A 16,038-nucleotide genomic window follows, 5' to 3' on the forward strand; every position below is an offset into this window, starting at 1 on the left:
TTTCCAAAATATAATTTGAAGTAGTGGGAAAGCACTGAATTGGAATATGGTAAGCAGTTTTGTTCTGATGAAAGTTGACACTTCTTAGTTATATAAGATTGAGATTTACTGTGCTCAAATGAAACATACAAGACTGTCAAGTCATTAGAATTTAAAAAAATGTTGGTGGGTCTGCACAATTTTTGCGTTTTGTTTTAGGAAGAAGGTACTTCAGAAAGAGTTGCTCCAATATTTTAGTTCTGGTGGATTTATTGTTACCATTCAATGAGTAAAACCCTGTTTAACTTCTCAGATTTGATTTCTAATTTAGAAAATATGGATAGACATCTACAAAAACAAAAGCTTTTTACGGGTCTTTAGTAATTCTTAGGGGCAAAGTTTTTAAATTTTTTTGTCAGTCATGGGGCTTGAACTCTGGGCCTGGGTGCTATCCCTGAGCTTTTCAGCTCAAGGCAAGCCCTCTACCACTTGAGCCACAATGCCACTTCTTGTTTTCTAGTGTTAATTGGAGATAAGAGTCTCACAGACTTTCCTGCTCGGGCTGGCTTTGAACCTTGATTCTCAAATCTCAGCCTCCTAAGTAGTTAGGATTACAGGCGTGAACCAAGGGCGACCAGAAAGATTTTTTTTTAATTTTTAAGGAGACTTGAGGCCAAAAGTATGAGAACCATTTCTTTGTGGGAATAATATTTTTATTAAACATAAAAAATACGGAGATAGCTGTGCTTTATTTTCATCCTATAGATAGCTGCCATGCTTCATTTTATGAAGCATCTTTCTTTTAATTCAATAATCTAGTAAAATAGGTACTCTTACAGTCATATGTTTCAACTAGAAGACTGATGAGAGCCAAGTCCATACTAGAAAGAAAGGATTTGGAGTGGATTTAAGCTCATACAATAGAGAGATTTAGTGAAGCTTTTACTGGAGGGAGTCCAAATATTATCACAAGGAACAAAGATCTCACTTGGGTGGAGATAAAAGTACTTACATTTTTTTAAAGCTAAAGTATTTTATTAATAATTTATTGTCAGTAAGAAAGACTGGCTAACGGTAGTTTTCAGTAAAAACCTTTACAAGACCATTGCATCACAAATATACAGACACTATAAAAACTGTGTCATGGTGGTTTTGGTTCTAAACAGTTATGCAGAAGGTCCCCGTAGCACTTACATTTTTAATGGGCCTATTTTGTGAGTTAAGTTTTCCAAGCTCCAGCTAGCATTTTTAGTATGCATCTGAGTGAGAGAAAGAATTTATTCAACACAGTGGAGTCATAAATTATTTTTTATGTAGTACTTGAAATTTTGTTCACACTTAACTTGTTACACAAGGAGTTTAAATGAAAATAAAGATATTTCTTTGCAATGCTAATCATATTATAAGATTCTTTAAGAACAAGGAAAGAATGAGAATTTTTTTCTTCATAGCAAATTAACTTTAAAAATTAGATGTTCTGAATTTAGGCAATGCTACTTACTATGATGTGAAGAAATGTATGAAGAAATGTATATTTCTCCCTCACCTTTTCCCATTTTCGATAGATATTATCTTGACTTTTCCATGAGATTTCTAAAGAATACTTTTTGAACTTCTGCATTTAAAATTCTTTCAATCTTTTGGTATATCTTCTGTAACTTTGAATTCTGTATTTTTCTGTATGTCTGTTTCTTATTTGGTGTTCTGAAATACATTATAGTTAAATTTAGAAGCATAATCACCAGTAATTTCTATTTCTTTGAGTGTTGCAAGGTGTTTTGCTTTTGTAAAAAGACATAACTTAAGAATTAAGAATAGGAATCAGGAATAAGAGATTTATTCTACTTTTATAAGCTTTAGTAGATTATGCAGATACTCTTTTTATTTGTCATTGGAAGACTGTCCCTGTATATCATGGGGGAAAAAATGAAAAAAATTACTTTCAGATTTGTCTATTCTAAATTATATATAAATCCAGATGTCTCAATGGAAGTAAAAATCTCTCTCCCCATTTTAATTCCATGTATTATTCCTAACCATGATAGGGTAAATATACCATGGAGACCAGGACTGGAAATCCCCAAAGCAAATAAAAACCAACTAGACCTTAAAATTAGGCTTAATCTTTTTTGAAACACAAGTGAAACATACCTTGAGTCCTAACTGCAAATAAAACAAAACTTGGGTTGTTTCTGTCAATTTTTTTCTATCAGACAAAAACTGAACCTCAGATAATCCAAGTAATCAGCTAACATATGTTTATGTGAGTAGGTACTTTCCAATAACATACCTCACCAAAAGACAAATAAATGGCTGCAGACCAATCTGATTTCTATATTTTGCATCTGCGTTTTCCCAAAGAATACGTTATGTGACATTTTGTCATTGGAACTTTCAACCATTTTTGATGAGGTATTCTCCAATTCATAAATTGCTTCTTATTCAAACTCTTTAAAATGTTACTATGCTTCAGATTTTCCCTTAAGAACAGACCTGTGTATAAAGCAGAGAAATACTTTTGATCAATTTTTAAGACATCTGGAAAGCTAGTTATTTTTATTAAAGATGGTTTTGTTTGGTTTGGACTGGATTTGTCTTGAGTAATTTACCATGTTTAGATTGGGAATAGATAACAGCCTTACTTTTGCTTTAGGGGAAAAGAGCTAATGAAGGCTTAGCATGTTTACTCAGAAATATCTTTGGATAGGATACACAAAAATGCTGAGGTCTTAATAAAGAGATTACCTTAAGACCATCACGCCTTTCTACTGACTAAAGTGAATGAATCCAATCTTGGTAGAGGGGAGACATTCAAGTGTGATAGGAACTTGGATGAACTGGCTGGAAAAATCTCCAGTTCAAAGTGAGAATCCATAACTAGTATACAGTTGATTGTGAAAGAGAGGATATTGCCTACAGTTTGCTGAAACAGAAATGTGTGTGTGTGTGTGTGTGTGTGTGTGTGTGTGTGTGTGTGTGTGTGTGTGTGTGTGTGTGTGTGTGTGTGTATTATCTTCCAATTTCTAAGCATTGTTAAGTAATCCACATTGTATACTGCGGGAACCAGAAATATGCTGAACCTATCAATAGACTGGCTATGGCTTGCTAGTCACTTTTGAACTTTTAGATTTGGTGTATGACCATGGACTTAACTCAAATTTAATACTATCTAAACAGACTGTCAACAAAATTTATTCTTCCATCAATGTCTCATCTTTTTTTTCTCTTTTTCCTACAAAACTTGCTTTGTCTGTTTGTTAGCTCAAGCCAGTAATCCAGTAGGATTTCTTAGATACTTTCAGTCATTCAGCTTTTTGTATTGTATGCCCTCAGGCTTTTTATTTTTATTTTTATTTGTTTATTTTTTGGGTCCGGTCATGGGGCCTGAACTTTGGGCCTGGGCGCTGTCCCTCAGCTCTTCAGCTCAAGGCAAGCACTTTACCACTGGAGCCACCTTCCCAGCCCACCCTCAGTCTTTTTAAATGTGTATTCTATATCTAGCCATTTCTCTAGGTAACATTTGTGTATTTGTGTGAGTAGTAGTAGCAGCAGCAGCTGCAGCAGCAGCAGTAGTAGTAATCTCTTAACTGGTCTCTATAATTTTGACCTTGTCCCTCTGCTACAAAGATTTTACAAAGTAAAAATTTAGCAAAATGTTATATGGTCATATGACATTTTAAAAGCCCTTTGAAGATTATTCACTGATTCACAAGGTTTATTTATAAAATTCATTGTGATCTAAACCTCACATTGTTCTGACATTTTTTTTACTATGTTGCTACATAGGCTCTCCTTGGTCTTTCTTTTCTGAATATACACTTTAAAAATGCCTAAAGTAGAAATAAAATTCATATTCAAGTTGGGTGTGCCTCAACTGTGAGCAAAAATGTGAAGCCCTGTGTTCAAGTCTAGGGTATTTTATATGGTAGTCTGTTCATGTAAACCTAACTGACTTCTGGTTATTTCTAGAGACCCACTGCAAATTACTTCTCTCCCCTTCTCTCCTCTCCCCTTTTCTCTGTTTCTCTGTCTCTGTCTAAAATTTCTTTGAATCTTATTTCTTCACTTTTAGTCAGGATTAGTTGATTACTACAGATACAGTTATTAAGTCATATGTATTATTGCATTTGCCACACACTTGATGTTTGTTCTTATATTTTTTTATTATGTTTTAGTCTCTTTGATGAAAATGTCAATTTGGAGGCAGTATTTTTAAATTATATTTGTAATATCAATACTAAGTATGCTGTCAATAAAGTTGTTATTAACTTCTCTTCAATGAGCAGAAGAATGAATAGATGACCCTAATGTTGTATTGCCAACACCCATATTATCTATATCATCTTGATTCTGTCACCAAATTAATCAGAGAGGGATTGTTGATGAGCCTTGCCCACATTCCTGGATTTCTTGTTAAAGGAGTACTGTAGATATAAGATTATTTTGTCATACACATAGGTGGAGCTCAACAATCTATTCTTTCAGGCTTGGGTAGCTAAGCCTGACAAAGCTTATTACAAAGGTATTAGGAAAAGTAAGACAGGAATTTGGAAGGAAACAAAAATAACAGTAGGAACTAACTAGTAATGTTGGAGATTCAGGTTAATTGGCTTTCCCTAATCCCAAATATTCAAATCTCTAGTTTATGTGGTACACTTCAGGGAGCAGCATAAGCCTCATCCTGTTTCTGAAATTATACCTTGGAAACAATTGCAGGCTATAATGTATTTTTAAATGCTACTTAGAGTAAATTAGTTTGAATGAAATGTGATTTTGTTTATTGGTTGATTGGTCCTTAAGACATTCAGCCAGCCCAGCAATTTTGCAAACAGCAGAGCCGACAAAAGTCTCATCTTGAGAACTTGAGGAACAAAGTTTGAACTACTGTCATATTAAAGCCCTCTTGACAGAGGGGAAAGAACAATACTGCTGAGTGAGGTATGGAGAAGATTTTACTTTTCAAAACATTTTAAAATCTACTTAAACTCTGTCTATCTTGTATGATCTATTGATCTGTCTTCTCTAAGAGGGGAAATACAAAATGGTTTTAAGTGGAAAGAAGGTAAAAGGAAAACAACATTCAACATTTCATGTATGTTCTTTGGGTGCTAGAGTTCTATGTCAAGTAGGGTGATGAGGCAGAAGACAACTGAGCATTTTTTTCAGTACTGGGGTTTTAACTCACGTCCTTGTCACTTTCTGGGCTGGTGCTCTACCTTTTGAGCTGTACCTCCAGCCATGCTTATAGCTTGTTATATTGGAGATAGGAGTATAGTGAACTTTTATACTTAATCTGGCTTCAAACCACATTCCTCCATATTATAGACTCCTGAACAGCTAGGATAACAAGCATGGGCCATCAGCACCAAGTGACACCTGTTTTTTAGTGAGTGGGATGTAGCTTTAGATTGCCACTTTGCTGCCTTTCAGCTATGTCAGTTACATTTTTAACCTTTCTGACTCTCAGTTGTCTAAAAAGTATGTATAATTTTGATATGTAAGGTCGCTTTAGAGAACATGCCTGAAAAGTTAGTATACATTCAATAAATTTTAGTTTTATTCCTTTAACCCATAGTGGGATAAATAACAGAAATACTGAATTTTTATTACAATTTTGTTATCTTTAAGTAATTGTACAAAGGGTTTTCAATCCAACAGGTCAGCTTATGAATGCCTTTGGAATGTTTTCTCTCAAGTCAGATTATAAACAGCTATGACTAGTAGATTGAACTGAGTTCTGATTCCCAGCCTTAGGACAATCTTGTAATGACTTTAACCTGAAGGTAATCTGACTATACACACACACACACACACACACACACACACACACACACACACACACACACACACACACACACACACACACACAAATCTAGGTTTTATTCTTCCAGTCAAAGCAGATCACCTCTTTGTATATTTCAGGTCTCTCTAATATCCACCCTTACTTTCTAATATCCACCCTTACTGTAGGAAACTTCTTCTACCCTTTATATCTATATTACAATTAGGTAGTGAAATCAACTCATCCTTCAAATTTTAACCCTACTGTGTATATATACCACATTTTTTCGATTCATTTGTCCATTGAGAGGCATCTGGATTGATTCCATATCTTGGCTGTGGTAAACAATGCTGCAGTGAACATGGTTGTGCTGGTGGCTTTAATGTAGTCTGGTTTGTAGTCAGTTGGATAGATGTCCAGGAGCGGGATTGCTGGGTCATAGGGAAGCTCTATGTTTCCATCAGAATGATATTGCCCATTTGGTTTTTTTGGTTTTTTTGGTCTTCTTTTATTTGTGTCTTTTTTGTTCATTTGTCTTTAAAGGGTAAGGTAGGGGCAACAGAAATGGAGGAACAAAGGGTGACCAAATGCAGCAGTGGTACTCCCTAGACACTATGTGAACAATGAACTATACAATTTGTGGGTGGGGATGGGAGAGAAAACACACAGTAGAGGAGTCCTGATCACTTCAGGGACGCCTGGAAGCAAAGAGAAAGGGGTGAGGTCCAAATATCCCTTTCAAAGACATATCTCTAATACCCTCCCACTAAGCCTTCACTTTCTTAAGGCTCTACCACCCAAGAGGGTAACCAAACTTCTGGAATATTGGCCTTAGGATCCAAATTTTAACAAAGAGTTAAAAAAAATCTTAAAATGAAGCTAATAGGCAGGACAGTTACAGCTTCTAACAGGAAGTATATAGGCCCTGACAAAGTCATCTTGAACTCCTGGCTCCTGTGTGGTGGGGCCTGAATAAAAGGGAAGGAGGAAACTCCAACCTAAAAAAAATCTATGTGCAAAATATTTCATTAGACATTATGGTTGTTTGGTGGTCTGAACACTTTCTGATATTCAAGTAAATTTTCTATTCTTTTTTTTTTTTTTGTCAGTTGTGGGGCTTGAACTCTGGGCCTGGGTGCTGTCCCTGAGTTCTTCAGCTCAAGGATAGTGCTCTACCACTTGAGCCACAGGGCCACTTCAGGTTTTCTGGTGGTTTATTGGAGATAAGAGTCTCACAGACTTTCCTTCCCTGGGTGGCTTTGAACCACTATCCTCAGATCTCAGCCTCCTAAGTAGCTAGAATTACAGGCATGAGCCACTGGTGCCCTGCAGAATTTTCTATTCTTTTTTTTTTTGCAAATTCTCTATTGTGATTAAGTGATTACATAATTTCATAAATTTTACAGTATTGTGGGATAGTGATGCTTAGTTAAATTCACAAACACATTCTAACTTTTATGGGGAAAATTGTCTATCTTGGTCTATAAAGTTTATGAGTTCTATGAGCTTTGACAATACAGTTATTTCTTCCACATTGGGTGATGTGTATATTCCTTTCCTTTTGCATAGTGTCAGCTGTTCCCTCTTTCCCACTCATTCCCTCCCTCCATCACTGCCACTGAGTTGCTTAGTTCATTTTGATCAATGTCCAGTGCAGCTGATGGGTACCACTGTTGTATGTTTTTCCCTGATGCCCTCTAGTTCTGTGTCCTTCTCCTAGTTTCCCTCTGGTGTGCATATATACACCATATTTGTGATCAGCAGCATGGGGTTATTTAGTAGTGATTCGACCAGATGAGTGGAGGTCCTTTGTTTCTCAATTCTTGTTAACTTTGTTGTATCACCTTAAGGTTTGGGTTTAACATCCACTTATCAGCGAGACCATGTGCCATTTGTCTCTTTGCTCTTGGCTTACCTCACTCAACATGATTTCTTCTAGCTCCATCCATTTCCCTGCAAATGCCAATATTTTGTCCTCTCTAATGGCTGCATAATATTCCATTGAATATAGATACCACAATTTTTAGATCTGATATTTTTTGGATCTGACAATTTTTGGCATCTGATATTGCCCCATTTGTAAGAAAATGGAAAGACTTGGAAAAAATTATATCAAGCAAATAAGCCAGATCAAAGAAACTTAGGCTGCATGGTTTCCCTCATTTGTAATAGTAAGAATGTGTCTATAAATCTACTAGCAAATCCAATGGATAATAATAGACAAATAATTATACCTGGACATGATTAATTAAACAACAGTCTAAGCATTCACACAGTGACAACAAAGGAGGATATTCTTAGGAGAGGATCACAAGGGCTGAATAGCTATGTGCATATGATCATATAAAGTAATGCTTATTGAAATGAACTCCAAGAAATGGAAGCAGGAAGGTTTTTTATTGTACTGTTTGTGGTTCTTTTTTTCTTTCCTTTTTTCTTTGGTTTATTCCTTGTACCTGTTTTTAATTTCTTTCTTTCTTTTTTTTTTTTGTGTGTGTCAGTCGTGGGGCTTGAACTCTGGGCCTGAGCTCTGTCCCTCAGCTGTTCAGCTCAAGGCTAGCACTCTACCACTTGAGCTATAGCACCACTTCCAGTTTTCTGGTGGTTTATTGGAGATAAGAGTTTCACGGACTTTCCTGCCTGGCTGGCTTTGAACCGTGGTCCTCAGATCTCAGCCTCCTGAGTAGTTAGGATTACAGGTGTGAGCCACCGGCTCCTGGCCCCTGTTTTTAATTTCTATACCCTTGATCTTGTATATAAGTTTATCTGATTTGGGGAGGGGGAGATGGGAGGCACAGAAATGGTGGGACAAAGGATAAACCAAATAAGCAGTGAAACTCACTAGACACCATGTTGGAAATGAACAATTCAACTTGGAGAAGAGGGAAGTCAGAGGGGACAAATTGGGAGAGAATGAGGGAAGAGGTGACATTGTTTAAAAGGAAATGTACTCATTACTTGACTTAGGTAACTGTTACCCCCCTTGTACATGACTTTTACAACAAAATTTTTTTAAAAAGCAACTTTAATTGTAGAGAAAGTGGATGAAGCTAAAAACACATATAACTGGCCTGGAAACAGAGAAGGAACTTTCATTTCATTCTTTTAAAAATATTTCTTGTAAAGCTGATGTACAGAGGGGTTACAGTAACATGATTCAGGTAATGAGTACATTTCCTTTTAAACAGTGTCACCCCTTCCCTCATTCTTTACAAGTTTTTCCCCTCCCACTTCCATTCCCCCAAAGTTCATTTCCAACAAAGTGTCACTGCTTAATTGGTTCACCCTTTGTCCCACTCATTTTCATTCTTTTTCTGATGATTGTACTTTATTTGTAGACAATAGGAGGACATAACATTATTTTTTTATCAGTATACATCATGAAAAAATGCAAAACAATACTAGAGACAAGTTAATAAATCTAAATATTATTTACAAAACAGACACAATTTCCCTCATCAATTTGATAATTCTTTGGGTTAAATAGCTTCATAGTAGAACATACATACTTGTGAACTTCTACTTGTATCTCTGTGGTCTGTACTTGTAAACAGAACCTTTTATTTTCTTTTACCATGTCCCCCAAATATTAGGTAAGATTTTATTTAAAACATTTCAGGAAACCGGGCACCGAAGGCTCATGCCTGTAATCCTAGCTACTCAGGAGGCTGAGATCTGAAGATCACGGTTCAAAGCCAGCCCAGGCAAGAAGTCTGTGAAACTCTTTTTTTTTTAAATTTAATTTAATTTTATTTGTGAACATACTGTACAGAGGAATTACAATTATGTGGGCAGGATAATGCATACATTTCTTACCAAGCATTGCAGCCTCCTCCTTTGTTTACCCTTCACATCCCTTCCCAGCCTCCCCAGTCCGTGAAACTCTTATCTCCAATAAACCACCAGAAAACTGGAAGTGGAGCTGTAGATCAAGTGGTAGAGCACTAGCCTTGAGCTGAAGTGCTGAGGGACAGCGTTCAGGCCCAGAATTTAAGCCCCACAACTGACCAAAAAAAAAAAAAAATTCAGGGTCTGAGTTGGTAGTCTTTTAATTGTGCCAAATAGGCAATGATTAAAGAGAAGGTTCCCTTCTTTTGCCTGGCTTATCAATCAAATTCAGAACTGTTTCTATCTTTAGGCTTTTTCCATTTTTCTTAACTTTCTCCTCTTCATTTCCCCTACAACTTACATGTTCATCTTTGATTACATTAGTGTGTTCAACATGAGTTGCACTAAGCATTTAGTATTATTCTAGAAGGTATTCTGTAATAATTGAAAGCTCTTGAAACAGAGAAGTGCATTATACTCTTAACATTCAACCAGAAGATTCAATATGTTAAGGCACAAACAGACCTTAAATTTTCCTCACCTAAATGTCATCTAAATGTTATCTAGGGAAGTTGGGATGAAGAATTTTATCTTTTGTTCATTTCTTTTTGATCATTTAGTGTCTTATTCAATGACATATTCTTATCCTTGATAGTCCCAGACAGCTAGGAAGAAAACTTATACAACAATAGGTATTCATTGGCTGATATGGACCTGTTTTTTTTATCTATAGGATGTTGGCACACAGGTTATAGTAGAGAAGAAAATCTCTTATCCCAATAGAATAACTTTCAAGAAATGTAACTGTTCACAGTGATTCCACAAGATGGCACTCAAGTTGCTAACCTTTTTTCTTAGACCACATCAATTCATTGTTATCTTTTTCTTTATCTTAGAAGGGAAGTGTGCAATAAATTTTTCAGTTATCATCATTACTTCTTTTATTATTGTTACAGAATAGTGAGTTTCAGGATGACATTTTCATACTTGCACATTAGTATTCACCACTCCCCCTTCCCACTAGTGTCTCTTTCCCCTATTGATTCCATTCTCCTGTCATTTTTTTTAAAAAAAATTATTATTAAGTTGTGTACAAAGAGGTTGCAATTTCAGAAGGCAGGTTATGAGTACAGTGCATCTTGATATTTGTTACCCCTTCCAGCATTCTCTCCCTTCCCCTCTTCACCTCCCTACCCTCAAGTTATGAAGTTCAATTTCCATGTAATGTTCATTGAATATAATGACTACATTTGCTGATTCTACTGTCCTCCATTCAGATGGCTCCCTTCTTGCCTTCCCCCAACATGTTTTGCTTATTGGATGCATTATTATTTTATTTATTTTTGGCCAGTCTTGGGGCTTGAACTCTGGTCTTAGGTGCTGTCATTAAATTTTTCTGCTCAAGGCTGGTACTCCACCACTTGAGCTACAGCTCCATTTCTTGCTTGTTGTGGTTTATTGAAGATAAGAGTCTCATGGACTTTCCTGCCTGGACTGGCTTCAATCTGTGATCCTTAGATCTCAATCTCCTGAATAGCTAGGATTATAGGTATGAGCCACTGGCACCTGGCTGAATGTGTTATTTTTAAAATCTGGATTTGTCATATAATAGAAAACATATAGGGCTGGGAATGTGGCTCAGTGGTAGAGTGCTTGCCTTGCATGCATGAAGTCCTGGGTTCGATTCCTCAGTACCACATACACAGAAAAAGCCAGAAGTGGCACTGTTGCTCAAGTGGTAGAGTGCTGCCCTTGAGCAAAAAGAAGTTCAGGTACATTGTTCAGGTCCAGAGTTCAAGCCCCAGGACTGGTAAAAACAAAAGAAAAAAAAGAGAAAACATATAATATTAGTCTTTCTAACTCTAGTTTGTTTTGTTTTACATGATTTCCAGTTTTATACATTCTCCTGTAAACGAGGTAAAAAATTTCATTCTTTTATATACTGCCTTGGGCACATACCATATTTTCTTTATCTATTTATATGGTAGTGAGTACCGAATATGATTCCATGACTGTAGTGAGTAGTGTTGTAATAAATATAGAGCTAATATTGGTCTAGAAACATTAAACTAATTTTTTCCATTTGTAGTGGTAAACCCACTGTATTTAATATGTAAGGTCCTATCTATGTGGGTTTGATTACAGAAACTAATTGAATATTCTCTAAATAAAGAAAGGTAAATATAGGGGTATAGGTATTATATGTTGACTTTGGTTCCTTTGCATATGTACCCACGAGTGGTACAGCAAAGTCATTCCATTCTTAACAGCCTGTTAAAGAATAACACCATTGCTCCATTCCATAAAACTAAAACAAGAGTACTTCCAAAATCATTTAATGAAGCTAGTATTACCCTGATGACAAAACTAGGTAAAGACACTAATATAAAAGAAAACTAAAGGCTAATTATATCTATGATAAACACAGACACAAAAAAATCTTCAACAAAGTACTTACAAACTGAAGTCGACAACATATAACAAAGACCATACTTAGATAACTAATTTATTCCAGGAATTCAAGGATTCAACATATACAGATAAATGGGTGCAATGCAACACATAAATAGAATCAGTTAAAAGTCACACAATCATCTTGATAGATGCAAAAAAATGCCTTTGACAAAATCAACATCCTTTCATGATATGATAAAAAGTCTTGAAGAAAGTAGTTACAGAGGATTATACCTCACAACAATCTCAATATAATAAAGGCTATATATATATATATATATTATAGGGGCTTGTGTGTAGTCATATCTGTCTGTCTGTTTATCTATCTACAGATGAGAAATCCATAACTAACATTATGCTGAATAGGAAAACTTAGAAAAATTTCCCTTAAAATCATGATTTAGATTAGGGTGTCCAATCACATCACTGTTATTCAATATACTACTTGAAATTTTATCCAGCAACCAAAGGAGGAGGAGAAAGTAAAAAGGGTATAAATAGGGAAACAAGAAGTCAAATTATCCCTGTTTTCAGATAATATGATCCAATGCTTAGAAAACTCTAATAATGGATAAGGATATAGATGGATTACCTTGTAGCAATACAAGGTTCTGAGCTCAAACCTCAGTGAAGGGAAGGAAGAGAAAAAGGAAGATAAAGAAAGAGGAGGAGGAGGAAGAGGTAGAGGAGGAGGGGGAGGAAGAAGAGGAGCAAGAGGATAAGATGGTAGAGCAAAACAGATGATGAATGGTGGTAAATATATGAATAAAGGAGACTTTTCACACATGGCTATTTGAAATGTAAATTAGATTATCTATTATGGAAACAGGTATAGAGATTACTCAAAAAAATTTAAGAATTTGTTATCTGTTGTAATTTTTCCTTTTGTATTTGTCTTCCCTCTTTTGCTTAACTTGGCTAAGGGTTTGTAAATCACGATTTTAAAGATTCACTTCTTTTCTTTCTTTCTTTCTCTTTTTTTTTGGTCGTGAGGCTTGAACTCTGGGCCTGGGTGCTGTCCCTCAGCTCTTCAGCTCAAGGCAAGCACTCTACCACTTGAGCTACAGTGCCACTTCCGGTTTTCTGGTGGTTTATTGGAGATGGGAGTCTCATGGTCTTTCCTTGCCTGGGCTGGCTTTGAACCTGATCCTCAGATCTCAGCCTTCTGAGTAGCTAGGATTACAGGCATGAGCCACCGGCACCTGGCTTTTAAAGATACAATTCTTATGAACTTTAATCAACTCTTACTGTTTTAGTTTGATTCCATTTTGATCTGAGAGGATGCAATAAATTATTTATTTTTTGTGATTGTTAATATGTCCTAAAATATGATCTATTTTGAAAAACAAAATTCATGAGTTACCAAAAAGAATGTTTTCTGAAGTTTTTAGAATATTCTGTATAGCCGGGCGCTGGTGGCTCACGCCTGTAATCCTAGCTACTCAGGAGGCTGAGATCTGAGGATCGCGGTTCAAAGCCAGCCCGGGCAGGAAAGACCGTGAGACTCCTATCTCCAATAAACCACCAGAAAACCAGAAGTGGCGCTGTAGCTCAAGTGGTAGAGCGCTTGCCTTGAGCTGAAGAGCTGAGGGACAGCGCCCAGGCCCAGAGTTCAAACCCCACGACCGACCAAAAAAAAAAAAAAAAAAGAATATTCTGTATATATCTTTTAAACTTATTATATATATTAGTAATTTAACTCTGCTCTAAATTTGTTGTTTTTTGTTTCCTTTGGGGAGGGATTTGGATTCCTTTTATGTTGTTGAAAGTGATATATGAATCACCAACTATTTATAACTGTTGTATCTTCTTAACATATTTAGCTCTTTATTGGCTTGAAATTTGCTTTGTCAGATATGCATATAACTTACTCCTACTTCTTTTTAGATTGCATTTTCTTGGAGTATATCATTTCACTTTGGAGTATCATTCACTTGGAGTATATCCTTTCAATTGCAGTCTGTGTCTGTCTTTGCTGGTGAGCTGAATTTCTTGTAGGCAGAAAACAGTTGGGTCCTGTTTTTAACTTCAGTCAGCCAGTCTGTGCAGTCTGTGGCATTTAATTGGAGAATTAAGACAATTTATGTTGATGGTAATTATTAAATGTATATACTAATTCCCATTATTCTGTTATTTTCTCATGGAGACTTTTTCAGAGACTTTCTGTTCTTTTATTCCACCCCCCACCCCCCCTTTTTTTTTTTTTTTGACAGATTTGATGGTGTACCGAGTTAATTATGTTTGACTCTTTCCTAATTCTAATTTTCTTATTTGCTTTTCTGGAGGGATTTATTCTCCTGGGGTCTTATGCTTGTGCTTCTCTTCTTTAGTGTGTAGAATTCTTTGTGTCATCAACAATTTTCTTTTAGTGCGTGTGAATTCCTTTCGTTAAGGCTTATTTTTCGAAGGTCTAGTTTCCTCCTTTGATTCTGAAGAATTCTCTTGCTAGACATTGCTATCTAGGTTAACAGCTTTTTTTTTTTTTTAAGTTTCCAATACATATTCTTTGGCCTCTGGTTTTGAGAGTCCTTGAGAAATCTGCTGTTTTGATGGGTTTTCCTTTAAATGTCACTTAAGATTCCCACTTTTCAGTTTTCTATAGTCTTTCTTTGTTCTCTTATCAAGGCAGTTTAATTATAATGTGACATGGGGAAGTTCTCTTCTATCCACTTGTATTTGGGGGTTATAAATGCTTCATGTACCTGGATATAGATATCCTTCTTAAGATTTTGGGAATTTTCTGCTATTATTTGGCTAAATAAATGTTCTATTCAGTAATAACTCATGTCTACCAAAATTTCCCTAACTTTGTACTTTCAGTCAAGTCCCAGATGTCTTGCATGTTCTGTTCAAATTTCTATATGTTTTGGTACTAGGGTTTGAACTTTGGTATTTGTGCTTTTTAGGCAATTCTGTACTACTTGAGCCTCCTACCATTGTTTGCTTTAGTTTGTTTTTCAGATAGTTTGTGTTCTGCTCTTGCCTGGGCTGTCTCTGGACTACAGTTCCCTCACTTTTATCCTCAAGTACTGGGATTATGGAGATGTTTTATGATACTTGGCCTTTTAAGGGATGGGTAGTTATTGCTGATTCCTCAGCACCTGGGAACGTGCGTTTGGTAGGCAGAAAGTGGACCACACCATGTGGGTAAAGATTCTTGTTTATTGGAAATGTCACAAGCTTATATAGGGTGTAGACAATGAGAGTTAACAGTCTCTAATCAGTGAGCAGGAAGAGTTAATCATTGTCAACAAAGGTAAAACAATTTCATGTGATCAAAAATTGCAGAGTAAGCAAGGTGCAGGTGGGCTCCCTTACAAACACAAAAAGGGGATAATGAGGCATGGTTACAGGATTAACATGGAGGAACATGAAGAGCACTAGTACATGCCTTCACCTGAGGCTTATGGCCGGCACCTGAACTTTTGCCCAGACTTGGAAGTCGTTTTCTCCTTCCCCAAGGTCGTGCACACTGGCATGTGCACTGAACCCTTACAAGCACATAAATCCTCAGATGGGGTCATGCGAGCTGCTACCTCACACAGGTAATGGCGATATTAGGGTTTAAATGTAGGGCCTTGCTTCTAGTGTTTCCACTTTTTTTGCTTTAGTTTTAATTATAATAGTGGTGAGGATCCTGAAATATATGGCTTTTGTTGACAGAAATCTGGTCCTCTGAGCTTAATGACAATTTGCAATGAGATCAGGGTTTGGGGGAAAAGAAAGTAAAGATTGATTAATTTGGCCAGGCCAGATGAGGAGGTCCTGAGTTATAATCACAGAAAGAATCATAGTCCTAAGTGGGTGCTAGGAGAAAAGTGGATTTTATAGAAAAGCCCAGGAACACCAGCTTCTGGATTTCCATGTTGAGGCATGACTTTTAATTGGATGGTTAGTAGCATTGGGCCTGCCCATGTTAATCTCTTACTAGAAGTATTCTTCCACTCTCATAGTCAGTAAGATAAGGCAGATGAGTGTGATAATCTTGAATGAAG

The sequence above is a fragment of the Dipodomys merriami genome, unplaced genomic scaffold (assembly GCF_024711535.1).
Source record: "Dipodomys merriami isolate MVZ:Mamm:240054 unplaced genomic scaffold, mDipMer1.0.p SCAF_92, whole genome shotgun sequence".
In the NCBI taxonomy this organism is placed as follows: Eukaryota; Metazoa; Chordata; class Mammalia; order Rodentia; family Heteromyidae; genus Dipodomys; species Dipodomys merriami.